Consider the following 26,538-nt stretch of genomic DNA (forward strand, 5'->3'; position numbering starts at 1 on the left):
CCTGCTTAACTGCAGCACTTGTATTCCATAGACATCAGGAATGCAAGTTGTTGCTTATGCCTTTTTTTCTTATTTGAGCTTAATAATAACGCAGTTAAGTAGGTAGGGAAAGGCATTATCACACCCAATTCTGCAGTAAAGATGGGCCTAGATGAATCCTGCTTCCTTTCTCCCGAAGTGGAGGAAGTAGGTTTGGTTAAGGATGAAGAGTTTGGGGGCAGGGAGGAAGATGAGATGGTGGGTGATTTTCCTTTGGAGGTAGGAGTGAGCTTATTAAGGAATAAGTGGTAGGGCCTTGGTTTTTTTCCTGAGCAGAGAGCAGTAATAAAACCAAGTCTTACAAACAAGCCCTTGTACTAGGTTTTAATACGATGTTTGCCGGTTTGAGATTAAGTCCCAATCATTGATGGAATAACCAAAATCTTATGCTGTTTATATTTAGACTTTTTCTGCTGTTGTGCCACCTCAGGCCACCTTAATCTTGTTCCTCTTCTAGCTCCTGAGTCTTGTGGCCTCACTGTGCCACACCATCCCCACCCGGGAGCTCCCTCCCGAGGGCCTGTGGTCTGACGCACATTGCACTGGTTCTACTGGCTTCATTTCTCCGGGATCATTCCCACTGTAGGAATGGAGAAATAGAATCAATGGGAGGACTTGCCTATAGTGGTTTCATTGCCTCCTATCTAGTCTTATCTTCCTTTGCGTAGACCAGTGCTATTCAAAGTGTGGCCCACTGGTCAGCTTTAGAGCCGATCCATTGTCAATCTCAAAGTTTATGTACGTGCTGGTAGGTATTTCTGCCATGATCCGCCTAGAAAAGAATGATAGACAGAAGGAACTCTCCCAACCTCTTCATTTTGCAAATGAGAACTCTGAAGCCCAGCCTTTCGAGCTAGTAGCAAAACTAAAATTGGAACCGAAGTCCACTAGGATATCTAATAGTAATCTAATACCATTTATAGCTCCAGATTCACCCATAAGTACTAATAAACTTGTCACGGCTATTGACTGAACACTGGCATTACCATTCTGGCTAGCCTGAGTGTTTGATTGCTTTCCCTACAGGTCGCATTGGAGCTTCCTCTCTTCTCCACCACTTGGGGGCCCGCAGATGCTTCACCCGGTTCTTCTTTAAGTCCCCCACTCTCCCCGGGCTCAGCGCCCGAAGTACTGCAGAATGCCCGGCAGGAAGCGCTGTGAACCCCTGGTTTCTCGGCCCCTCCCTTGGCCAACCGTCGATTGGGCCGGCGCGTGACGTCACGCCGTTTTAGCCAAACAAATGGGTTTCGTAGGGAGCGTTGGGCTCCGCCGCGCCGCGCTGGGCGCTCGGTCCGCCTCAGCGGTAGGGAGCAAGGCAGGCCTCCTGCTGCCGCCGCTGCATCGGGGTGTGCAGCCCCGGGCCAGGCCCCGGCCGGGGCAGGAGCACAGGTGGGTCGGGGCCGCGTGGCGTGGCGCGAGGGCAGCACGGTCGGGTTCGGCGGCGGCCACCGTGGCCGTTCCCCGCCCCCCTCCCGCCTCTTGCCTGCGTTCCCGGGACGCGGGGCGGGTGGGGGCAGGGGCGCCGCCCGTGGGTGCCGGGCTCTCGGCGCTGCCGGCGCGTCTAGGGCAGGGACCCGGCGGCGCGCACCGCCTCCCGGGCCGGCCTCCACCCGCGCACTGGCCACGCGCTGAGCGCCCCCGCGGGCCCTAGAGGGTCTGGCGGGCGGGCGGGAGCGGGGTCCTCGGTCCGGGCTGAAGCCTAGGAGATCGCGGATAGGCCGTGAGGAGGCACCGGACCGGCTCTCTCAGTCACCTTTGGGACCAGCGGCAGTGAGGAAGTCGGGCCTTGGGTGGGGGTCACCTCGCACGGTCGCGCCCGCTTCAGCTCGGCCACTGCCCTTCCCTGTCCCAGCGCAGGTGAGCTGGTGCCTGCCCTTAACCCTTATCGGGACTGTGCAGGACGGAGGCTTGGCAGCTTCCTTCGTCTCTGGGCAGACGCAAGTCGGCTGCGGGTCAGCCCCAGTCCTCGATGAAGTCATAGTGCTGTGGGCCCTCGTGTCTGTGACGTCAGGGGTTTCCAGGAGATGGGCTGTGATGTCACTGCAGGCTCTGGCGGGGACCTTGGCGCGGATGGGCCGGGAGGATCTGGCGGGGAGAAAAAGGAAGTTCAGTCTCCTACCGACGTTTGGACTCGCAGCAGAATTCGAATCGGAAGTTGTTCCATATCAGCATTTTACAATTTTAATGTAATTGTTGTCAAGTTCTTTAACTTAATATCAAACAAGCATTGTTAGTACAGTTCAATATAAGACACATTTCATTCAGAAACATCTAAATCAGGAAGGTTTTTTTGGGTGGGGGGGTAGTTGGGTGTTTAATGTAAATGCCTTTCAGAAAGCTAAGTTTGATGGTTTGTGATCGGAATTGTCAACAAAATTGGACCAATTTGAGTGCTGATAATTCAGTGACCTTCCTCTTTTTTGCTAGCCGGTTTTGACATCAACTATCTGCTCATTCGCATTTTTGTTAGAGAATGGCCTGGAAGAGGGAAAGCGTGTCTCAGATGAACTTTTTCTATTGTAAAGGGGGTGAGGTGTTTGAATTAATCCAGTATTCTTCTTAAATAATAATTACCTGAGGATTTAATTTATCCAGAGTCTCCCTGTCCCATGCTGCCATGGATAATTGAAGGTTTCCTATGGCTATAGCTCAGCAGCAAGCCTTTTTCTTGCTTTCTTGCTTGGGCTGGGCCATAACAATATAATAACATCCCAGAACTGCTTGTCTGGACTTGCAACTAAAATTTTGTCTGTAGTGCTTTCAACTATGAAACTACTGAATTTTTTAAAAGTTCCTTGTCTGTGAATATTGGTTTTCTTTCAAAGCTTTCAAAAGAGATCAGGCTGGAAGAAAAACCACTCACTTGCCATTACTGACTCTCTCCAGCTATTCCAGCTTGTGAATACTTTGATCGTGCCTTCCTTTCTGTAGACTCATGTAATAGTATCTAGTTTGAAAGGTAGATGGCTTAAAATTGAAGCGTAACTACAATTTCATAATTACAATTTCGTAATTACAATTTTGTGTTTTCAGCAGGAAGCTTGAATAGAAGTCCTCAATCCTTCTTCACTGACCTTGACTTACAAGGTAGGTTTTTTTGTGGTGGCTAATACTTCTTCCTTTCTTTCGGTTTGCTCTTTATAGGTGATTGATAACTTATTGTCTCTCTGGATTTTGCCTCAACATGCAGATGGAAGTTATGCTATGCCCATTAACAAGGGACATGAAAGCAAAAATTTATCCTCATTAATTACTATTAGATTTGACTGGAAGTTCACAAAGCAAGGCTTTCCTGTAAATCTCCTTTTGATCCTTACCATGCCTTGGAAATTTGACAGCACTGTGTGTACTACTGAGAATTGCTCTTTTTTTTCCTTTTATGAAATTGGAAATTGTGTGGTGACAATGTTGAGTGAAGGTTTTAAAGAAAAATTGAAGCCTTTGGATCTTCAAGACTGATAGGTAGCGACTTAACACGAAACTGCTATGAAGGATGTTAACCAACCTGCTGTTTAAGAGGAAAGGATCATGGCAAGATAATATGTAATGAAATTGAAGGAGGTACAGAAAGGACCCTTGCATGTGTTTTTTCAGAATGGCCTTTCTGAGGCAGGCTGCATGGCTCTGTAAATCAAGTGCACTATTGTAAATGGGAAAGGATCAAAGTCAAACTGAATGTGAGTTGAAAGACATAAATGATGATAATAAAATAGTTCCTCCTTGGCAGTGCGTTTTCCCCTCTCTATTTTGTTAGGGCTTATGAAACTTTTATTTTTCCTTAGGGAAAATGAGTTAGTGGGTAGAGAATGAATGTCTTAGTATTCTGATGTGACTGAGGAACAGTGACAGTTATAAAAACGCCAGCATATTCCTATAGTTGCATAACTATTTAACTAATAAGCCATAACTCTCCTGAAACATTTTTACAGTTTGTTTCTACTTTCTTGGAAGGATGTTTTTCACCCAGGCCTTGCAGTTTTGGGTGTAGGAAGCAGCCTTTACTTCTTATAAGTGGAAATTTATTTGTGATTGGGTTTATTATTATTTTAAAATATTTTGTCTTTTATCCAGTTATAGCATTTGAAGGGACTAAATCAGCCAGTCTTCAATGATATGGCATTTTTCTGACAGATAAAAGCAAATATAATGAAAAATGAAAGTGCTATATTTTAGAAATTCTTTAGGATATGTTTGTCAGATCAATTCTATTAACATACGTAGAATTTAAATTCTTATATAAATTTGCTAAACTTAAATGTATACTGAGCCAATTTAATTTGGTCTTGATATTCTTCTAGTAGACCTTAACTTGTTTTAATATTTGTCGGGGAGAGACATCATTTGGTGTTTGTTACCTTCCAAAATTTGCAGCTGTTTAGAACCAGATACTTGAGGGAAGCTGCTATAGTATAATGAATGCCTTCCTTGTTAGGTCATGTGTGGCAAAGGCAAAATTTAGCAAGTGCATAATCTGCAGTCCTTTGGAAACAACAACAACAACAAAGAGCAGATTAACTCCAAATACATTTAGGCCATCTGGAAATTGAATTCCTGTCAATCCTTATCTTTGCATAATTTATTTTTTCTCCTTTAGTTCATGCTTACCGTATTTTGAAGCTGATGAACTTACTGTGTTATCCGGGAAAGCATTAATGATTAAAGTGTAGGTGTTTCTTAAAGTTAGTTGAAAGAGTTTATCAACCTTCCGTTTCCAATTCCATCTTCTCATTAGCTCTCCACAGAACAGGCTCCAGATCTTCCCTTTTAAAATATTCATCTTCAGAATCCTAGCACATACATTTTCTGTCATCAGCACAATGTAGTTATAAATGTGAAACTAAGTGCTGTATATGTGTGTTATCAGGCACGGGTTTCATTCATCCAGCAAACGTTTTTGAGTACCTCCCTCTATGCCAGGTATCAGCCAGGGACTGTGACACTCAGATGCATTGTTCTTGCTACGAGGACCCTTGACCTTATTCCTTTGCCATAGGTCTGTGGGGCCAGAATTGGACCAAGAGCATGAAACATTTATGTTATGCCAGATTGGCACAGGTCTCATCTAAAGATCTGTGTTAAGGAAGTATTAGAAACTCAGCTGGAAAGAATGGGGGACACATTATCAAAGAGTCTAGACTCCACGGGTTTGGGTTGACCTAGAATAAATGGGAGTTGAGTGAGTGAGCACTTTTCTTTGAGGCAAGAATAAGCCCTCAAGGCTAGAACTAGTTTGTGCAGGCAGTCTAAAATTAGAGATAGAGAGAAGGGGGACAGTTCAGACATCCCACTCTCTGGCATGTATATGTATACCTTCTTTTTCTTTTCTGTCAGTAATTTTCTTTAAATCGAAGCCTCTCACAGCCTTTATTTCCACTCTGCTTTCTTTCCCTAACACTTTATCATGAAGAATTTCAATCACAGAAAAGTTGCAAGAATTGTTTGTACATTGAATACCTAAATACCCACAACCTAGATTCTTTAATTCATATTTTGCTGTATCTGTATTACTATATATTTTACTGTATTTACTGTACCTACTGTACCCATCCATTATTATTCACACATGACCTGCTGTACTCCGCTCCCTCTCTACCTCTATCCATTTACTCATCCATCTTATAGTTTTGTTGTATTTTAAAGTAAGTATACTTTACCCCTAAACACTTCAGCATGCCTATTGTGAACTATTTGTTTACTTATTTTTTTGGTGAAATCTGTACAGTAAAATGTATAGATCTTACGTGTACCGTTCCCTTAGTTTGGACAGGTTCATACATCTGTGTGACTTGTAACCTGGTCAAGATATAGAACCTTACCATCACCACAGAAAGATTCCTTCATGTACTTCCAAGTCAGTTTAATTAACTTTTTAATCTCCTGCAATCTTACCTCCACCAATTTCTTCTGAAACTACCTGTTCAAAAGGCCTGCTTTGTTAGCACATTTCAGTAGCGTTACGCTAGGTGTTCAGAATATCAAGAAGTGAACACAGGCTCTTCTCTCTTCAAACTTATAATTTAGTTTGGGTTTTAGTTAGGTGTCTAAAGAGAGAGAAATAAATGTTACATGAATTCAGCGGAGGCAGAGTACTGTTAGAGAAAGCTTCATAGGTGTGGGCCTGGAATTGGCCCTTTATTTGAGGATCCAGAGAAGAGGTTGTTTTTTGTTTTTATTTTTTAAATAGACTTTGCAATTAGAAATTACGGTATAAAGGAACAGTAACAGACAAGGGTGGTTGAGACCCAGTTTTGGAAGGAGTTTGAGCATTATTCTGCACCCAATGACAATTTTTGAGGAAGGAAGTAATGTGAAAAACAGTACTTTCAGATCTTTTAGTTAAATTCTTATCCTGTTTGTCATCTTTGGTATTTAGTTGTATAGAAGACCTCTTCATTTTTTGAGTCCTTGCTTCTCTTCTTTCTTTGCTTATCTCTGATTGCTCTTGATTTCTCAGCTTTGCTGGTAACTATTCTTCTAGATCCAAACTATCTAAAGCTCTGTTTTTGACTCTTTGTGCTCCTTGTGATCTAGCCCTTACTTCTTAGGGCTTCACAATTTTAATTCTTTCCCGGTCATGCCTACATCTGTGTATCCATAAGGTATTAACTCTTGTTAGGTTTCTAACTGCTAATAGGATACTTCTTGTATATCCCTGTTTGTGCTTAACTTACTGTTCAAGAATGTGTAGTAAGAACATTTGTTCTAAGTAGTTATAGCAAGTGGGATTTATTGAGAAAAGAAGATACTATGTAAATTTTGAGTGGGATGAATGAACAGTTTAGAATTTATTTTTCAATTAAAGTTGACATTCAATATTATTTTATATTAGCTTCAGGTATACAGCGTAGTGGTTAGGCATTTACATACTTAAGAAGTGATCCCCCTATAAGCCTAGTACCCATCTGATGCCGTACATAGTTATTACAATATTATTGACTATAATTTCCTATGCTGTACCAGAACCATCATTATATGTTACTTTCTGCCCTCGATATCTTATGCAGGTATGCTTGCTTGTCCACAATTGGGTCATATGTGAAACCTCAGCTTCAAGGGCGTCTGGAAAATGTAGTTTTTCGTTGTCCATCTTCTATAAAACAGGAAGTCCATGTGAGAATAGATTGGAGTATTGAGAGAGTCTTCAGTACACTGTTTGTGACAGACTAAACTCATTTTTCCTAGAATCCCTCTTCATGACAAAGTTAACACTTTTCTAATTTTGTTGTTTCTCTGCAAAGACGTGGGTATTGTTCTAGTTTCCTGAGATAGAAACTATAGAAATTAACTGTACCATTTAGATTTTTTGTGTTGTGAGTGTAACAGAAAAACAACTCAAATTTGCTGGCCCACAATACTGAAAAGTCCAAAGGTGAAGCTTGAGCCACTGGTACCTATGAGATCAGAACCTCATCCTTCTCTTCTCTCCTTCATTTAATGAGCTCTGCTTCTGTGATGTAGGTCCCTTTGGGGTCAGGGCGTGTTTGTCAGCAGCTCAAGGCCCACGACCTTATGCCATCAAGTCCAGAGCGGGGAAGGAGAGTGTTTCTGCAGAGCTGTTGGCCGGGGCTCTTACCAGTTTTGCCCCATAGACTCCTTGGACAGTCTGAAGCCTCTAGGACCCCTTTTCTGAGTAACGTTTTAAAATAAAACACATAGCACTATAAAGAAAAACAGTTTCATTAAAATATGGTTATGGAAATGTTTTTTAAAATTGTAAGATAATAATATGTACTTCTTTATTAAATAAGATTTAGTGTGGGTTCAATAATTTCTGAGTAGTGATGAATAGTATCAGTGTTTGGAGGTATCTACAACCAATGATCATGTGATAGGAAAATATCTGTTGACAGAATGACCAGTACTGCTAATATTATTGTGGTCTGTTGACTGTATTCTCATGGAAATGCTACATTTTAGTTGAAGGTTAGTGAAAGTAAAGATATAATTTTTCACCTTCATTTGAGTTTATCGGCACCCTGAATTCTGTACCTAACCCCCTTGGAAGTAGGGTAATCTGTGAGCCTCAGCTTAAGAACTACTGCTAGAAGAGAGTTTCTCTTCCCAGAAGCCCCAGCGAATGTCTGCTTGTATTTCATTGACTTTGGGTTATATTTCTGACATTTTTGAACCAACCACTAATAATAATGGACATGCTAATTGATTTAACTAGCCTGGGTCTACCCCTGGCGCTGGGGATGGGGTCATTGCTACCTACACAGCATGATGAGCAAGCAGTGGATTCCTAAGGGAAATTTATGGGCTACCGGATGCTGAGTAAGTAGCAAATAGTAGATGTGCGTTATGTCACCCTGTCTCCTTTGCTCCCGTAGTTAACCAGTCATTACATTTTTAGTGAATCTTTCACTTGGATTTGCCTCTGCTAACATCCTAGGCCTCCAAAATGGAGTGTGTGGGATAGTCCATTGTATTGCAAAAAGAAAAATATTAGAACTTCTGTTTATTTTTCTCATCTTTTAAGTGTTTATTTTTGTGTTTGTTTATACTGTATATATCATGTATTAGTACAGTGGTATGTTTTTAGAGATAAGATTTATAAATATGTACATATTTATGAGCACATGTTAAAATTGTTTTAAATCTTGGGAATGGGAGGGTAAGGAAAGTTGAGATAACCAGAGAACAATACTGTTCAATAGAAATACAATGTGAGCTACATGTAATTAAACATTTTTTAGTTAGTCATATTAAAAAAGTAAAAAGAAACAGCTGAAAATAATTTTAATATATTATTTAACACATTATATCTCAAACATCATGATTTCAAATGTAATCAATATAAAAATTATTGAGATAGTTTGCATTCTTTTTTTTCATATAAAGTCTGAAATTCAGTGTGCATTTTATATTTAAAGCTCATCTCTGTTTAGAGTCATCTCAGTTTTTGAGCACCTATGTGACATTTTAGGTGCTCAAAAGCCACATGTGGTTAGTAGCTTCTGTATTGGGTAGCATAGATCTAGTCCACTGATTATTCTGAATTTAGATGTCTGTACTTGTCTGTATTATAGTTTTCATAAATCCATTATTTGCTCTCTTGAGTCTTTTTGTGCAGTTGCCAGGTTAATTGAACAAACATTTTACTGGGATGTTACTCTCCTGTACGAGGTTTCTATGGCGTGACATTTAAAAGTAGCTTTTAAGACTCTGTAAGATGGTCCGTCTGTTCCTTCATTCTTCCTCACGTGTGTCTGGGACTGCCTGCAACAAACCTGGTGCTCAGTTAGGCAGTTTTCTCAGCCTTGCTTTCCCCTCTCCATTTCTCCAAATGTCAGCATCCATAGTGAGAAGCCTCGGCCCATAAAAACTCTTGGGACTCTCCATTCCGTCTGCAATCTTTCCATTTCGCGAACTCCTATGTTGTACATGTATTGAGTATTCAGCCACCTAACACACTTTAGCTCTTCATTGTATACCATTGTTTGTTGCTCTGTAATTGCTTCATGTGTATTAATCTTATCTCCCCCACTAAATTCTAAGCTTCGTATCTTATGTCCCCAAATTGTAGACACATAATTGAAGGCTGAGCTTCCCCCCTTATCTTTAGGGACATGACTTGGCTATTTAAATCTGTAGCTTTAAATTTTTTGAAGTTCTGATTTGTTTTCTACTCTGCTGGGTAACTTCTAGCAGATTCTGTTGTAGGAGTTTGCTTCTTGAAAACTAAAAAGTTTAATTTTGTTTATAAAGGAATCTGTAGCTGTAAAATCATTCAGTAGGGAATTATTGATTAGCTGGAGTTTCTGAAGATGAAATTTGAGTTTGATAAAGAAGTCTCAAAGGACACATTTGCTCTGTTGTCCAGGAACCAGGAGAGGCAAACTTGTTTTCAAAGTAGGGCAAGAGATTTTATTTCAAGTTCAGTCATCAGGATTATTCTCTGGAGGTTCGTGGTCCTTTCTACACACCAGTCACTTTAGCCTTAGGGGAGAGGTTTCTCTAGTTCAGGCCTCCCCTAGATGACGAGCTCCTCCACCATCACGGCATTTTAGCTTACTTGGGACACTGCATTGAGACCTGTGAAATGGATCCTGAATATAAGTCCAAAGGCCATAGGCTTTATGCTTTAGGAAGCCTGTCTTTCATTTGACATTTTCTTTGCTTGTGTTTTATTTAACATGTTATATGGTTAGCTAAATAAAAGTTACACATCAACATTTTTAACTTGTGGAATTTCAAGACCTGTTTATTATTCATTTACTAAAAAAAAGTGCAGTATGTTTTATCTGCCAGGCATTATGATCAGTGCATTAGTTATATCACTTTTTCTCTTAGCACTATTTTACAGATTTTCTATATATTCTTTGGCAAGTAGCAGCCTTTATTAAATAATCTATTTTTTGTCATATTGTATAACACCTTGTGGATTTTTTCTTCCTTTTTGGCAAATATATATTAATAAAATTTATTATTAGTTCAAATATTGACATTACTCGAAAGTTCACATTTTTGTTTTATTAACAGGAGGTTGTAACTGTTTCTTAAATTAAAACATAACTTTACATTCTAGTTGCATATATTTTAAGATTATATAGTATAAAATATTTTTATGCTTAAAAATTGTAGTATAAAACATTTTAGAACTACTGATTTAAAAAAAATTTCATGGTCTTGAAATTTAACTGAAAACTTAAGCCATCCATGTTAGCTACTATTTTACTTCTGAATTTAAAAAATGAATTATTTTATTTTCTCTCTTCTTTATTTGATTTAGGGACTTAGCCTTTGTATTATAAATTTTTTCAGTTACCTAAGATATTCTTGGATTTATTACCAAAAAATTATTTGATTTTTACTGTAGTTGTTAATCTTGTTTTATTTTGTGACTCTATCTTTTCTGTCCTGCTTGAATTTTAATTATCCTGTTTTAGTAGAGAATTAGGAGTTGTAAAGCTTCTTGTAAGGATTGTTCCTTTATGAATGTCTCCTGGATTTCCCCTCCTTTTAAAGGCTGTAAGAAGGGGAGCATGCCTCTTTAAAAGATACTAATTTTTGAGATTAAAATCTGTTTACCAACTTATTGGTTGGACTACTGAATATTAAATGTCTTTTTCATGTGTCCCCGGTGTTCCCAAGCATTTCTTTTACCAAACACTTGTTGAATCTTTCTCTTGTTTAATGGTCTGATTTAGATATGTTCCTCTTGACCAGTCTTATCATCCAGTGGGAATTTCTGCTAAAAGTCTTAAGATTTTGGCTTGAGTAAGTCCCTTAAGTACTGGACTGACAGTTACTAATCTTCGTTTCCTATAGAATCAAATACAAATTTGTTAGACTCGAATTTGAGTAATCCATGTCCTTGTGTTTATGCTGTTTATTTAGTATTTTTGGAGTACATCATATGAAATTAATTTGATTAGTCCTTTTTTTCACCTCCAAATCGATCATTTAGGAGAAGTTATAAGAAAACTAATCTTTAGTTTTTGCCTTACCAATTTTTAAAAAATGATGAGAGTAATTTCCCACTTTCCTACTTGCAAAGCACGTTAGTCTTCTTGGTTTATTTAACAGTGATACCATTTTTGAAGATTTCAATGTGAATTCAGTGTAATGTTCTTGGCAGAAACTTTTTCCCTTTTTAAAAGAAAACCATGTCAAGTCTTCATCAGTGAACCTCAATATAGCTACTCAGTTTTCTTTAAGAAATTTGCCATTTGTGTTGTGTACTTATAACGTAGACATCTTATTCAGATAAGTAAAGCTTAATTTTATTTCCCTGTGCATTGTATTGTTTCAAAACGGTTAGTGTTTGACTCATTCATCAAACGTTAATTGTGCTTACTTTGAGCTTTCTGCATTTGAATGTTTGTTTAGTGTATGTTGCTGAAATTCTACCTTACAGGATAACACAAACAACTGTATTGGAAAATGTAGTCTTTGCCGTCAGGAGCATTTACTTTGAAGGGGTTAATGATTTTTTTCTATGCTGAAGTGTGTTCCAGAGACTCCATGTGAAATTTCCACACTAGTTACTATTCATTTCTAAGGGGTTAGTGATTTTGTTTGTAACTCTTAGAAACAATCTGATACCATTATCAGCCAGAGGATGTAAATGCTGTCTCCTTTGTGGGTTTAAATGTTAGTGTTTAATCTCTCACTTGAGAGATTCTGTGTAATTGAGATGAATCTGTAGATGGTTGATGACCTCTACCCTAGGATCTGGATAGTCATCTGACATTGGTGTGAGAAAGGGCTTTTTTTTACTGAGATACCTTTGAAAATCTAAAATGTTATGAGTATTTCTAAAGTGAACATTTTTCATTTTGTGCAATTTAATTATTACACAGAAATAAGCATTTGAAAATGGAATATAAAATAGATACACAAAATCATACACAAAAATCATACTAGTTATATTTAAAAATGCATATACATGTAGGCTGAGATTTGGGCAACCGACACAAAATTAAATAGTCTATTTTAAGAGTGCAGTAGATTTTGAGTGACTCTTGTTATATTGCTTATACCATGAAAAAGGTAGCAGTTTACGTATGCAAATTTTAAAGTAGTGTTGAGAAAAGAAAACCACCTAAGGTCAATTGGAGAAATTTCTCAGAAATTCTCATTTTATTTCACTTGTTAATCTGATTCACAGACCTTCACATTACTATTTGTAACTCTTCATAATCTATACTCCCCTAACAAGAAGAAGAACCTTTTGTATGATTTCTTCCGCTAATCAAGAGAAAAGCCTTGTTGGTGTTTTTGATTTAGCTGGTGGCTTTTGTTGTTCTTCACTAAAAGTAGATAATGCTAAACTAAAAGATATATAATATATATTTCTAGCAGTAGAATGACATCAATGTTTCTCTTTGTGGCTAAAATGTTTTCTTGTCTTTTCCCCTTGAAAGAGTTCTCACCACTTTCCATCCCTTCCCCCCCCCCCCCCCCCAACGTTTCTTTTATTCCTTTGTCATTTTTGTATCGAGTGGTTCTTCGGGTAATTAATTCAACGTGGGATCATCTTGAAACTAAAGTCAGTATGTCTTCAATCATTAAAATCTGCATATACCAAAATTTGAAAAAATTAAATGGAATGTTTAATAGGATTAAAGAACATTTGTTTTTTGAATAGGTAATGTGTCCGTATGGTTCAAAATGCAAAAGGTGCAAAAAGTAAATTTTCTCTCTTCTATATCACGAGGACACTCTTCCCCCTCACTGGAGGCAGCCAATTCTGTTCACCCTCCCTCAATAAAAAACATAAAGCATATTCTCCATACAGTTATCTTGCCTTTTTCAATTGATTTTGTCATTCTTTACATATTGGTATATGAAGAGTGTATTAGTGATAGAAAACCTAAACCAACAGTAGGTTAAACAACAAAGTCTTTCTCTTGTAAATGTTCGGGTAGCTTCTAGGGCTGGTATAGCATTTGAGGTATCGCTCTTTCTCTTTGTTTTGAGGCATAATGAATACAGTAAAATGCACAGATATTAGGCAGACAGTTCGATGAGTTTTGACAATTGTACAGAACAAACGCACAGGGGAGAGAGAGAGAGAGGGAGAGAGAGGGAGAGAGAGCTCTAGTCTGTCTTCATACCCCCCTTCTGATTACCTGAGCTCTTTCTGTACCGTTACTGTTCCACTGGGTTTACTTGTGTCCTCAGTGACCTAGCTGGATCTCCAGCTATTGCAACCATTCCAAGCTGCAGGATGCAAGAAGGGGCAAAGGTTACATGCTACCCTTTTAACAGGAAGATTTCTAGAAGCTGCCACTTCACAACACTTTTAATCATGCTGTGTTAGCCAGAATTTAGTGTCACATTTGAATGCAAGGGAGGTTGAGAAATGGAGTCGTTACTATAATTTTCTATTAGAAATAATGCTTCAGTGAATAACCTTGTTTATAGGTTGTCTTGTGGAATAAATTTCTAAAAGTGGAACTGCTGGGTCAAAGAGTATTTGAAGTTTGAGTGTACACCTATTTTTTCCCATCTTTGTTGACACAGTTTTTGTGTTTCCTAATCTCATTGGTAAAGCATGAGGACAGAGGGTAGCTCTAACATGCCTGACAGGGCATTTAGGTACAGAAAGTACTTCTACTCTAGCCAGGATGCCTTACAAACGTGGACTACACGATCAGCTAATGTACTGCTAGGTTGGGTGAAGCATATCACAGCATACTGTCACTTTATTTACGCAAATCTTAAGAGGAGACCTGACGGTTAAGGTTAGAAGAGAAACCCTTCTCCCCATAAATACTTACAGTAAACTGACAGGAAGACAAGTGAAGAATATGTTTCTCGGCAGTTGCTCTCTTAATTAAAAGTAGATTAGGAAATAAGGTTAAAAAAGCATGAATTTTTTGTGTCCTGTTTTCTCACGTACATTTCTTATAACGTAAATTCCTTAGAAATGTGTTTGCAACTAGTCTTTAATTAAAATTTTTTTTTTCAATTATAGTTGACATATTAGCTTCAGGTGTACAACATAGTGATTAGACATTTATATAACTTACGAAGGGATCACCCCGATAAGTCTAGTACCCATCTGGCATCATGTTTAGTTATTACAATGTTATTGACTATATTCCCTATGCTGTAATTTTTACATCCCTGTGACTTTTTATAGCTGCAATTTATACATCCTAATCCCTTCTCCTTTTTCACCCATGTTTTCAACTCATCTTAAAGTACTCTTTAACTTAATTGGGGAAAAAGAAACTAATCAACAGGTACATTATATTTGGTTCCTTTTTTTAAATTTTTATTTTCAATTACAGTGGACATTCAATATTATATTAGTTTCAGGTGTACAGCATGGTGGTTAGACGTTTATGTAACTTACCAGAGTGGTCCTCCTGATAGGTCTTGCCGCATCTGACACCGCACATAGTTATTACAATATTATGACTATACTCTTTCCCTAAGCTGTCCTTGACATCCCTATGACTGTTTTGTAACTGTCAATTTGTACTTCTTAATCCCTTCACCTTTTTCACCCTGCCCCCAACCTCCCTCTCATCTGGCAGTTTGTTCTCGGTATCTATGAGTTTGTTTTGTTTATTCATTTATTTTGTTTTTTAGATACTACATATAAATGAAATCACATGGTCTTTCTCTGTCTGACTTATTTCACTTAGCATATATCCTCTAGGTCCATCCATGTTGTCTCAAATGACAAGATTTCATTTCTTTTTTATGGCCGAGTAATATGCCATTATGTATGTACCACATCTTCTTTATCCATTTGTCTTTTGATTGGAGCAAATAAATAAGTATATAGTTTATATATATATAAATTATTTTTTTATATATATATATATAAAATATATATATATATATATTATTTATATATATATATAAAATAAAATAAGTATATAGTTATTGCCATTTTATTGTTTTCTGTTTGGTTTTGTAGTTCTCTTTTCATTTCTTATTCTCTTGCTCTCTTCTTTTGTATGTTGATGACTTTCTGTAGTATTGTGTTTGGATTCCTTTCTTTCTATTTCTTGTATATCTCCTGTAGATTTTTGGTTTGTGGTTACCATGTTCTTCGTATATAACAAGGTTGGTTTATTGGAGTCTATTTTAAGTTGATGGTCACTTAAATTCGATCACATTGTAAAATCACTATCATTTTTACTCACCCCTGCCAGGTTTATGTGGTTGTCATTATTTTTCACTTCTTTTGCATTTGTGTGTATCTGTTGTAATTATACATGATCTTCTTCTTTTGCCTTTTAACCTTTGTATTCTACCTTTAGTGTTGGTTGATCCACTGCTACTGCTTTTATTATGTGTTTACCTTCATCGGTGAGAATTTTTTTCATTGCTATATTTTATTTATATTTTTGATTTTTTTCTTTTTTTCTTAAAGAAGACCCTTTAACATTTTTTGTAATCCTGGTTTGGTGGTGATCAACTTCTTCAGCAGCTTTTTCTTCCCCGGGACACTTGGTTCATTTTATATAATATTTCTTGTTGCGGTTCTCAACTTTCTAACCTTTTACTCCAGTTGCTAAGTGGGCTCAGATAAATTATATAAAATATATTCTGTTCAAGTTGTCATTTTTTTTTTTATAGACTAATAAGTGTTTTTAAAATGTGTATTTAACTCTAAAAGCTTTTGATTGGAACATTAGGAAAAAAAATAATAGTAATTTTCTATGAAACTGTGTGGTAGTGTGAGCAGTACTTACTTTTGAAGTAGGAAATAGCATAAGAAAGGCTGTATATGCGTATGCTTTCCCGTACCACATGGTGTGAGATCTCAGAGAGCAGCCACCTCCTATTTAGCCATGTAGCACAGAGCACCTTGGACTTGGTGTCACGTTTGTTCTCTAATTGATGTGAATCTAGGGAGGGTGGTAGAAAAATTTTTACACTACCAATAGCAGTGTTTTGGCCCTTCAGGGGCATGGGGGAGAACATACTAACATAATGTCCCTATTAGTACTTTTGAAATTATCATCTGTTTTGGTAAAGAAACGTAATAGGGGGCCAGTATCTATGCTGTAAAGATAGACTTTGAGATACTCCAGTAGAGTATCATCCCACTTTATCTGGAGGTCAAATTTCTGTAAATCTCTGATTTCTGATTTTTTAAAATCAGTGAAGGCTTAGTAAGCCAAAGAACAGGAAAAAAAGTGTTTCTTATACTTAATAAATGCTTTGTAGTCAACCTCAGACCCCTTGCTGAGGTCTTCGTAGTTTAGAATAGTAAGTAGTGCCTAGCACATGGTTGGTGTTCAGTAAATATTTGTTGAATGAACGATATTTATAAATAGATCTATTTGATTATATTAGCACAGATTTTTTTGGGGGGAGAGGTTAGTAGCAATAGCTGACATTTTTGCTTACTTGTTAGGTAGTGGTGGCATTGGGAGTCACGTAGGCATGCACTTGCCTTAGATTTACATTGGCTGTGCCCTGTGTCTAGAACACTGTTCTCTTAGATAAATTTTCATGCCTCACTTCCTTACCTCCTCTGAATTTCTTCTTATATATATCACCTTGTCAAGGAAGCTTATGTGGAACATCCTGTTTAAAATGGCAACTGCTCCTCTCCCCCTGCACTTCCAAATTCCCCATAGCTGTTGCCTCCTTGTCAGTTACTTATTATGCTTATTATTTGTTGTCTCTCTCACCACCAGAATGTTATTAGTTGAGGGCTTTGACTGTTCACTATTTTAAGTGTCTCATGGGTACTCAGCAAACATTTGTTGAATGAATGAAGGTAGGAAAGAAAGTAACATGTAAGAAAGATAGCTGTAAACCAATTTACATTTTAAAACTTCATATTTAAAAGTACTATGTCCATTATTTTAAAAGTTTGCTTTTGGAGGCCACTGTGTTCCATCATGATACGAAGGCAAACACCCTGTACAAAGTTTAAGGACTCTGTATAGTCTTGGTCGAATAAAGGGACTGAGTTTTAGTTCAATGAAATACGTCATCTGCCTCAAGTCTCTAGCATCTTTTTGGTGAAGTTGCTTGTCAGAGCCATCAATGGTGCTTTGCTCATGAGAAAGAGTCTCTGGGGTGAGTGTGTGTGTGCAGATGGGGCATCTCGCCACTGGAGGTGATTGCCACCAAGTGAGGGGTGACAGTATTAATAGCTTCCTTCCTGCCTGCCTTTTGACAAGGCCTTATGCTACACATTTTATGTGTATTATCATTTTTATCTTTATTATTTTTTTTATCTGACAACTCCCCTATGAGGAAAGTAGTCTCGTCCCTTTTGTCTTGCAGAGAACTAGTCTTAGAGGTTAAGCAGCCAGCCTAGCCAGTACGTGTGTTGCAGCTGGAATTCAAACTCGAGCAGTCTGACCTGTAGAGGAACTTCAGTCCATAAAATGCATTCCTAGTGAGGAGCACCTAAAAGTGAAAAAGAAACCCGAAACAACTGCGTGGAACTCTAACGTCACAAAGAGACCTTTATCTTTTATTTGTGCCAGCTGCCCATGACTTAAATAGATTGAATGAGGCCACTGTGATTGAAGCAGTAATATTATGTTAAAAGTTAATGCTAATTTAAATAAAGTATATTTTAAATAAAACCAGAGCTGACTCCTAACCAGACCTCATGTTACTTAAACTTAGTTTAGCTCAAGAACAATTTAGCTGATCTCTGGGGCCGAATTTGTATGCTTTTCTTCATCCTCCCTAAATAGTAGATTCAGCGAGAAAGCAAGTTACCATGTGGCTATATGAGAAGTATAATTCAGTGGGGGAGTGGAGGGGTAGACAGTAGGTAGGTTTTGCTATTCTAGATTCTGAGAGAAAAACTTCCCTGTAATTTATATAAAGTTACACGAAGAGGAACAATCATCCAATGCCTACCACACAGAAAAAAATTGGTAATTTCAAATTTTGATTAGAAAATTCTGATTCTTTAATGTGAATTACTTTTTTTCCTTATAAGATGGCATATTTTTGCCCCGTGGCATAAAATAATTTCTGCTCTGCCCCAAGGAGTCTCAAACTATACCTGGTTATCTCCAGTATCGTAAACTAATTTTAATTTCAGTTTTAAAACAATGGCAAGTTAGAGGCATAAATTAGAATCTACAATTGCAGGAAATTGTGCTTAAGGATACATATTTACATGCTGAAGCCAGGATGTGCCTTGTGGAGGAGAGGTTGTAGGACACTGTTGTATACCTGGCTAGTGGAATCATTTAATTTAAAGAAAAATTCTCCAAAGGAAGACATGAGGTACTGTTTTTGGAGCTACACTGAGACTTTTCTGGCTTGAGATGATCATTGGTGAGAAGAGTGTTTCCCGTCTAGGTTTGTAGACCTGTGATGAGAACATCGTACTTAATTCGGTACTTTTCTTAATGCTCACATCCAGTTTTAGTGGGGTGGAAATACTGAAAAAAGTTTTTCTTGTACACTTCTTTTTTTGCCTTTGAGGTAGCCAGCAAAGACGTCTTTTTCACATACATGTTCATGGTGGGGAAAAAATGTAATGGTTCAGAAGAATTTATGGTGAAAGTAGTAATCCCTTTGTCCCACGCACACCTCCCCACCTCAGTTTGCTCTCCCAGGGTGACCACGTCAGTTGTTTCTATGTTTGATTCTTCTAGTCTAGTCATATATTGTTATGCTGATACTTTCATTTCTTGATTTGTCCTGTTTACCACCTGTCAAGAATTATAAAGGATCTGAGATTTTACTCTCTACTTAAAGCTAGCAAGTTAGCCTGCCACAATTTTATGGATGCTGGTGGAAGGCATGGAGGCAGAGATGAAGCCCAGTTTATTATTACTCAGAGCAGTAGCAGTAGCTAGAGTACCAGCATTCATTTGTGCCAGTGTCCTCAACCTCAGTTCCCACAGGGCACGCAGAAAGGGCCCGATGACCTGTTCACATAGTGGGCTTTGCTAGTGGAGAAAACTGAGGTTAGGGATTTCAGGTATTTTATGGGCAGTAAGCATGCCTGCCCTTTGCTCCAGCACCAAAAGGAGACAGTAGACTGGGGACATAGAGTTCTGGGGTTCAGATGAGAGGTCTGAAAATGGAAAAATTAAGGAAGCTTTCAAAACAAACAATACAATAAATAAATAAAAGAATACACCTGAGAACTCTTACATGGGGAGATGATGGCATCCTGTTTTAACTTCCGAGAACTACCTTCTTCCCACCTCCCCCCCATACATGTGATTCAAATGGGGTGACCCCACCCCGACCCCCAAGAGTGGGCATGGGACCAGGCTCTAACTATTCTAATCTGGTTCTCTCCACCTTGCCATAACGACTTGTTCAGACATAAACACACAGCTTAGACTCAGTACCGGTGGGGGAAAGTAGGATTCTGAAAACAAAGCTAAAAGGAGGAAGCAGACATAGTAAAAGACCAATTCTTCAAAGCAAGGTTAAAAACCTGGATCCAACCTTACTCCATTCTCCTGGACTCTCCGTTCTAGGAAAAAATTTCCTTTTTCAGTTAAGGGATGATTGAACTGGTTTCCTAACACTTACTTCTGTAACATCTCCTATTAACTTAATCTTTTAGTTGTGGAAAATTCCTATTTCTTTGAAAACTTTCACTCTTCAATTTTTAAATTTTTCTTTTTGTTCTGGAGTTCTTGTTAGTCAAATGCTGACCTCCTGAACTGATGCTGTCTCCCTTGAAAATTTTTTTGTCTGTGTTTTGGTTTACTTTCTCGATTTCATCTTTGCAACTTCAAACCTTATACTACCTTTTTCTTTTTTCTTTTTTTAATTTTCTCACTTTTTTTTTTCCCCTTTCAACAGCTTCGTGTCTTGCTTTATGGATGCAATACCTTGACTCAGAGGATCTCAATTAGAGGGCTCTGAACAAGTTCTATTCCGTTTTATGAATTCTTTTTCTTTCTTTGTCACATTTCTTTAACTTTTGTTTGTCTCTTGCATATTACAGATGTTTGATTTAACCAATCAAATGTAAGAAAGAAGCCATATGTAATTGACAGGTATCTCTGTACCTAGACAGGGTCTCTCAGGTGGTGAGCTTTGCATTAGGGTGAACAGTTAGGGGGCCCTATTATCCTTGGTGAGTGATGCTAATGTCTGTAATAGCTGCCATTAATTCTCTCCAGACAGTTTAATTTCATAAAAGAAGGACTTGCCAGGTTATTTTCCTAAATAATTTAAAATCTCAAAGATAACTGGGATTGTTGTAAAGAGGGTCAGTAATCTGGGGTCTAGGGGTGTATAGATACTCATCTTTCCTGTGTTTCAGAGTGAAAACTTTTAGGGTAGAAGGTAGTATAGCAGCGAGCGGCCCAGATGTTGGGGTCAGACTGCTTGGATTCAAATCTGGTTCTGCCCCTTAGTTATTTACTTTTTACTTAACCTTTCAGTGCCCCTTTTCTCATCTGTAATATTTGGACATTAATAGTAACCACTTACTAACTAGGGTGGTTATGAGGATTTAGTTAAAAATACACATATTAAATACCTGGCATCTGGTAAGTTCTCAGAAGGTGGTAATTTTTCCTTTTTCTCCCTACTAATGATAACAATTATGTGATTTAGATATGCTGGTGATTGCCCACAGCAGAAATTTTTGTAGGATTAGGTAGTTTTAGATTGTGTTTTTCTCTTTAGAACCTCAAAGAACACTTGGTATCATTAGTTGTGCTGAAATGTGTATGTGCAAATATTTTCATAGGTCTACCCCCGGCTCGGCCTCCGCCAAAAGGATCTCAGTAAAAAATAACTTGATAAGAAAAGTAGTCTCGGAGCACAGCCAGAAAACTAGGAATGAAAAAATACTATTTTCACACCCAGAAATTCTATGTACAATCAAAATCACATGTGCTCAGGGTGTTAGGGAAGTTTTGTTGCCCCACACAACACACACAGTCCCACTTCTTAGACTTCAGAAATGTTGGAAGTTTCTTTATAAATGGATGTTTAGGGCAGGAGACTTGCAGGAGGAAATAATTCCTGAAAAAAATTCTTTTATTTTTGCTTTGGTATGCCCCATTATGGTGGAATATCACTGAGACTTTTCTCACCACACTCTGCTGTTTCTAAAATTCAGGTGAGTTAATGAGTCTAACTCTTGTTTAATAGTTCCTGCCCTCCCCCTGCTTCCCCAAACTTGACCCTGTTTTGAACTGGAGGTTCTTAGTTTACATTATTTACCTTGTTGTGTTTTTTTCCCCCCTCTTCCACATGAGTGGAGGAAGTCCTTGAAATCTCTTAATGTTACTCTTCTGTTTTCAGTGGACAGTTGTAGATGAGAGGTTGGTGGCCAAGGGAAACCATACCCAGTCTAAAGGGTTAGGTTGGGTCAAGAGCAGGTCTGTCAGAGTGAGCCAGGGTGTACATACAATCTGAGCCGCTGGGCAGGACAGATTGTGAAACAGCTGGTTACAATAGGTTGGTCATGTCACATGTACACATAGGCTACCATTTCTTGTCCCCCATTCTGGTTGCTGTCTGGCTGATAGTACAATTCAGAAGATAGGTATTTGATCAATTCTAGGAGTGCAGGAAGAACTGATTGGATTACTACCATGTCTCCCCGAAAATAAGACCAGGTATTATATTAATTTTTGCTCCAAAAGACGCATTAGGGCTTACCTGCAGGGGATTTTTCATCCTGAAAAATCTGCTAGGGCTTATTTTCCTGTTAAGTCTTATTTTCAAGGAAACACATTAGGAAGATAGAGCCGCCGAGGGGCCATGGGGAGCTAGGGACCAAGCGACCAGACTGGCGGAAAGATGGAGATGTGGCTCCCGCAGCGAGGAAGGGCAAGCTGGTTGCCAAGTTGCAAGCGAAAGTTTAGTAAGAACAAAAGTAAAGCAGCAATTTCTAGTTCCTTAACTGATAGTTTCTTTATGAGGCCTCAAAACCGTTTACTGGTAAAAGTATTCCAACAAAGCCTCTAGGTTTGACTAGCAGGATATTAGCTGGAGAAGACGTTTGTTGGGGATTTCTCTGTTTTTCAGCTCGAATCAGAAGTTTGGACGTGGGGTAATGACCGTCTGTTAGTTTGCCTCTGGTTGGTGGTATGGGAAGTTTGTATGATGTTAGGCTAGTTAGTAGGATAGAAATGGAAATGCCCCTCCCTACTCACGTCATGTGATTGTGCAGTATCTGTGACTGTAAAGTACAGCAGATCCTTGAATAATGTCATTTTGTTCATGATGAGATGCCGTGTGAACTTAACTCTTGTTTATATCAATTAGCCTGAGGTAAATTGGTTTGTTATACATTGTGAATCTATTGAGAACCCATGTTAAGTGAGGATTTACTCTATAGGGATAGAGGAGTCTTCTCAAGGAAACGCCCTTTAGTTGTTGTTTTTCTCATAACTTGCAATGGGTCTGAGTACTCTGTGGCTAGAATAGGTTTTATAATTAGAAAGTAGTGCTAGGTGGTTACTTACTAGATATGGGAAACACATTTTATGGTGTTTCTTGGGTTCAGAGAAGAATTGATGAAAGGCTAGAAATTGTTTTTCTTCTTTGGCAAGGTTCTTTCTAAATCCAGTCTAACTACTCTGGGCAAATACGTCAAAGTATAAGGGATTTGCCTGTGATTTGAACTAGATCTGTTTTCTTTTTCCGGTGAATAATGGAAGTAGTAAAGAGGCTGAGTTGTCAAAGCTTGTGAAGAGAGTCTGAGGCAAATAAATCTTGCCATCAATGTTTGCTCCTACTGTTCCTTAATTTAAGCAAGGTAGTTTCATGTTCCCATTCTGGAATAAACTCTGAAAACAAATGTGTTGAGCATATTGAAGCAGAGTGGAGTATAAGAAATAGTCAAGGACGTTGTGCATTCATTACCTGGCATAGAAGGTACCACAATGGCCTGGATTGTTCTGATACAATAGATTATCACTCTTTAGATGTCACAAAGGAGAACAACAAAAACTAAATCCTCAGCTCCTTAAATTTCAGCAATGTGTTTGGAGATCCATTTATAATAGTAAATATATTTATAAGTGAATTGAACTAGCAAGTTTTTGCTTGGTTGCTGTTGTAGCTCTCGTGATTCCTTCCCTGACTGGAATCCAGGTGGTCTTTGAGAAAGGTTCTGGGTTATGTCACCTGGCTTGGCAGTTTGCTGAAAAACACTTGAGATAATATCTCATATACCCCCATGAACTTGGGACCCTGAATATACCAGGGTCTAATAGTGTGATGGTATTAAACTTCCTCTTTTTGCATTTAGGTTTTAGAATTTGAAAAGCATGCTGTTAGTCCTTTGGCACAGTTCCCTGAAGTTGAACAGTCTTTGTTGATGGAATGACTTCCCTACCATTGGAGAAGTTCAGGCTGTGTGAACTTGTAGGGGATGGGTTGTAAAAAGGACTCAGATATCATGTTGAAAATAGGTAACCTTCAGATTATGTACACATTTTGTTCATATGTAAAATGTGAAAATTAAAGATTTTCCCGAATCTAGAAAAATAAAACTGGAAAAAGCCTTTAAATTTCTTCTTTCCTCACTCCTCACCCACATACTAGGTTTTCATAGCTCTAATCAATATCTGTGTTTCCCTCCATTTGGAAATATGGCTACTTCATATATACAGACAGAGTTCTTTAAAAAAGGGGAGTGCAAACCTCCTGTCTTTCCCATCATCCACATACCTTTATAATTACTGGAAACATAAATAAAGCCTACTTCCATTGATTCCATTTTAGCTAACAACTGCAAACCTCTTTCCGTTTACCAGGTAGTCAATTTTTTAAAAAAGGATTTTGTTTTTTTGGTATGCTTATATACTCTAGTGGTATTTGCATGTACATTGTATTTCTGAAAAATAATTGTAATTCATTTGTAACACAAACATATTACTAATTGTTTAGGTAAAGGCAAACAGAATAACCGAATAAAACCAACCCTTTTATTACTGTCTCAAATTTTGGTACCTTTTATTCGTTAGTTTTTCTGACATATTCCCAGGCTATTTGTGTGCTATCCAGTTGTGCTAAAGCTATAGGAAACTCGCCATCTTGGGTGAAAATGCAAGAGTTCTACAGCCTTAAATGAACTCACTCACTGACTCACCCTTTGCTGATTTCTTCACTTCTTTTCAGGAAAAAGTAGACAGGTTTGCTAACATCATTGGGCAAGAGGCACAAACAAAGCATTATACTTTGGAAGATAGTGGCTGTTTGAAATCTTTGTCAATCTCTTTTGAAAATACTCAAAATACAAATTAGCACCAAAGGGGAGAGGTGCAAGGGTGCTTTGATATCACTGCAGACTTGAATGTCTCATTTGCAAATACTTGTAAATAATATTGTCTGATGGGTTTCTCCTATTAGCTTGTCTGAATATATTGGTATCTCTTTTTCCATTTATGGCTCATCAGAGTCTCTGTGAATGGCTCTGTGAACAATAGACTCCACTCACTGGTTTGTGTTCTCTTATCCATGGGCCAGATTTCACTAGAAATCCATGATTTCCAGTGATGTATCTATTTAACAACTTTTACTAATCCTTTTATAAATCAACTATAAGGATTCATACCAAAAGGATATTTGGAAAAAGTGGGACTAGGAATTTGAACCTCAGTTTTGTTAGGTTTACCTTATAGGGACGTATACACTTTTTTTTCCTTTATGTTTTTGTTAATGAAATAGCTTTTAAAGAAGTGTTGATGAATCAGAAACTTCAGAAAAGACCTCAGAAGAGCTGAAATTTGAAGTGCCTATAAAGATAACGCCCTTTTATTGAGTGCTCATAGCATTTTTGCTCTACGCTTTACATGCGTGTATGTCAAATACAGGACAGGATTCTTTTTGTCATATTAGACCTGTGGGTGAGGCGTTATTTTTTACTTTCAAGCTCTGTGGGAGGTTCTGATATGCAGCTGAGGTTGAGAACCTTAGGAAGGTTTGCACAGGTTTCTGGCTTAGCTCTGTGTGGATGGTTGTGCTTTTTGAAGAGAAAACATGGGAAGAGGCTTAGTGTGTTAATGTCTAGTTGGGGCTCTCAGTTGGAATTGGGATCTAAAACTCAGTGCCAGAGTTGGTACTAGAGATGAGTGTGGGGGAATTATTGGTAGCTCGATCGTACCCAAAGTTATGGGTTAGGTGAAATTGCCCTGGAGAGCTTGTATGATGATCAGAATCCTGGGGAACCTTGAAATGTTTTGAGTGGATGGAAGGAGAGAACAGAGATCTAAGTGTTCAAAGAAGCAGCAGTAGCAAGGGAGTATATTTCAGAAGCCAAGGGAGAAGGGAGGGTCAGGTTACAGGCGACAGTTGTGTATGTGTGACATATGGTAGGTGCTCAATAAATACTTGTGGCAAGTAGAATTTGGTGAGTTTTTAAGGAGTCCTAAGTTTCCACTGGATTATCAGTTAGGAGTTGCTGGTGACTTTGGTAAAAATAACTTAATTAGAGTAGTTTTTCCTCCTACCTTACTCTGCGCTCCTCCTGCGCTCCTTTGAAAGTTCTCATCCTGGACTTGAACTGTTAGAGTTTTGTAGGGCTTTGCTCTAGGCTGTTGCTTCTCCAAGTGTGGTCTGGGAACTTGTCATAAATGAAAGTCTTCAGGCCCCACCTAGACCTGTTGAATCAAACTCTGGGGGTGGGACACAACCATCTGTGTCTTAAAACAGGCCCTGCGGGTGACCTTGATGCTTGAGGAAATTTGAGAAACAGTTTTAAGACCGTTTCTCTGTCTGTGCTTTCTCCTTAGGCATTTAGCCGGTTATCAAGGCTTGAGATACCATGCTGTACCATGCTGTGTGCCCAAACTTAACTCCTTAGGCCAGTTCTTCTGAGGACCAAGTGCATAGGCAGCTGCCTTTTATTCACCTTGACTTGGATGTCTCATAGTTCCCCCAGCTCAGCTTGTTCAAAACTGAACTCAGATTTTTTCTCACAGCTGTCTCTTCCCAGGCTCAGTAAAAGGCACCAACATCCATGCAAATGTTCATGCTAGAAACCTAAGCTTGATCCACTTTCTTATACAAATACTACGTAGTAAGTTCTAAGCACATTCCACTATATGGGTTCAGGATATAGGCATGCACACACGAAATAGTGATAATTTTAATAATATAATGAGT

At 38.4% G+C, this 26,538-nt stretch overlaps 1 protein-coding gene across 12 annotated transcripts in view; it reads left to right on the forward strand.

The window, feature by feature from the left end:
* The first annotated feature begins 1,288 nt into the window (after nucleotides 1-1,288).
* FBXO34 (F-box protein 34) overlaps nucleotides 1,289-26,538 on the forward strand; it is a 70,595-nt gene continuing 45,345 nt past the window's right edge. For 5 of the 12 annotated variants that reach the window (XM_019725756.3, XM_074327446.2, XM_074327444.2 and 2 more), the window contains exons 1-2: nucleotides 1,289-1,428; nucleotides 3,073-3,126. The gene's annotated coding sequence lies outside the window, so the exon portion shown is untranslated. Of the gene's footprint in view, nucleotides 1,429-1,707; nucleotides 1,897-3,072; nucleotides 3,127-26,538 lie in introns of those variants that run through there. The other 7 variants (XM_019725757.3, XM_074327448.2, XM_074327445.2 and 4 more) reach the window with 2 other exon arrangements.

The sequence above is a fragment of the Rhinolophus sinicus genome, chromosome 3 (assembly GCF_057876585.1).
Source record: "Rhinolophus sinicus isolate RSI-liver-muscle chromosome 3, RSI-T2T, whole genome shotgun sequence".
Classification (NCBI taxonomy): domain Eukaryota; kingdom Metazoa; phylum Chordata; class Mammalia; order Chiroptera; family Rhinolophidae; genus Rhinolophus; species Rhinolophus sinicus.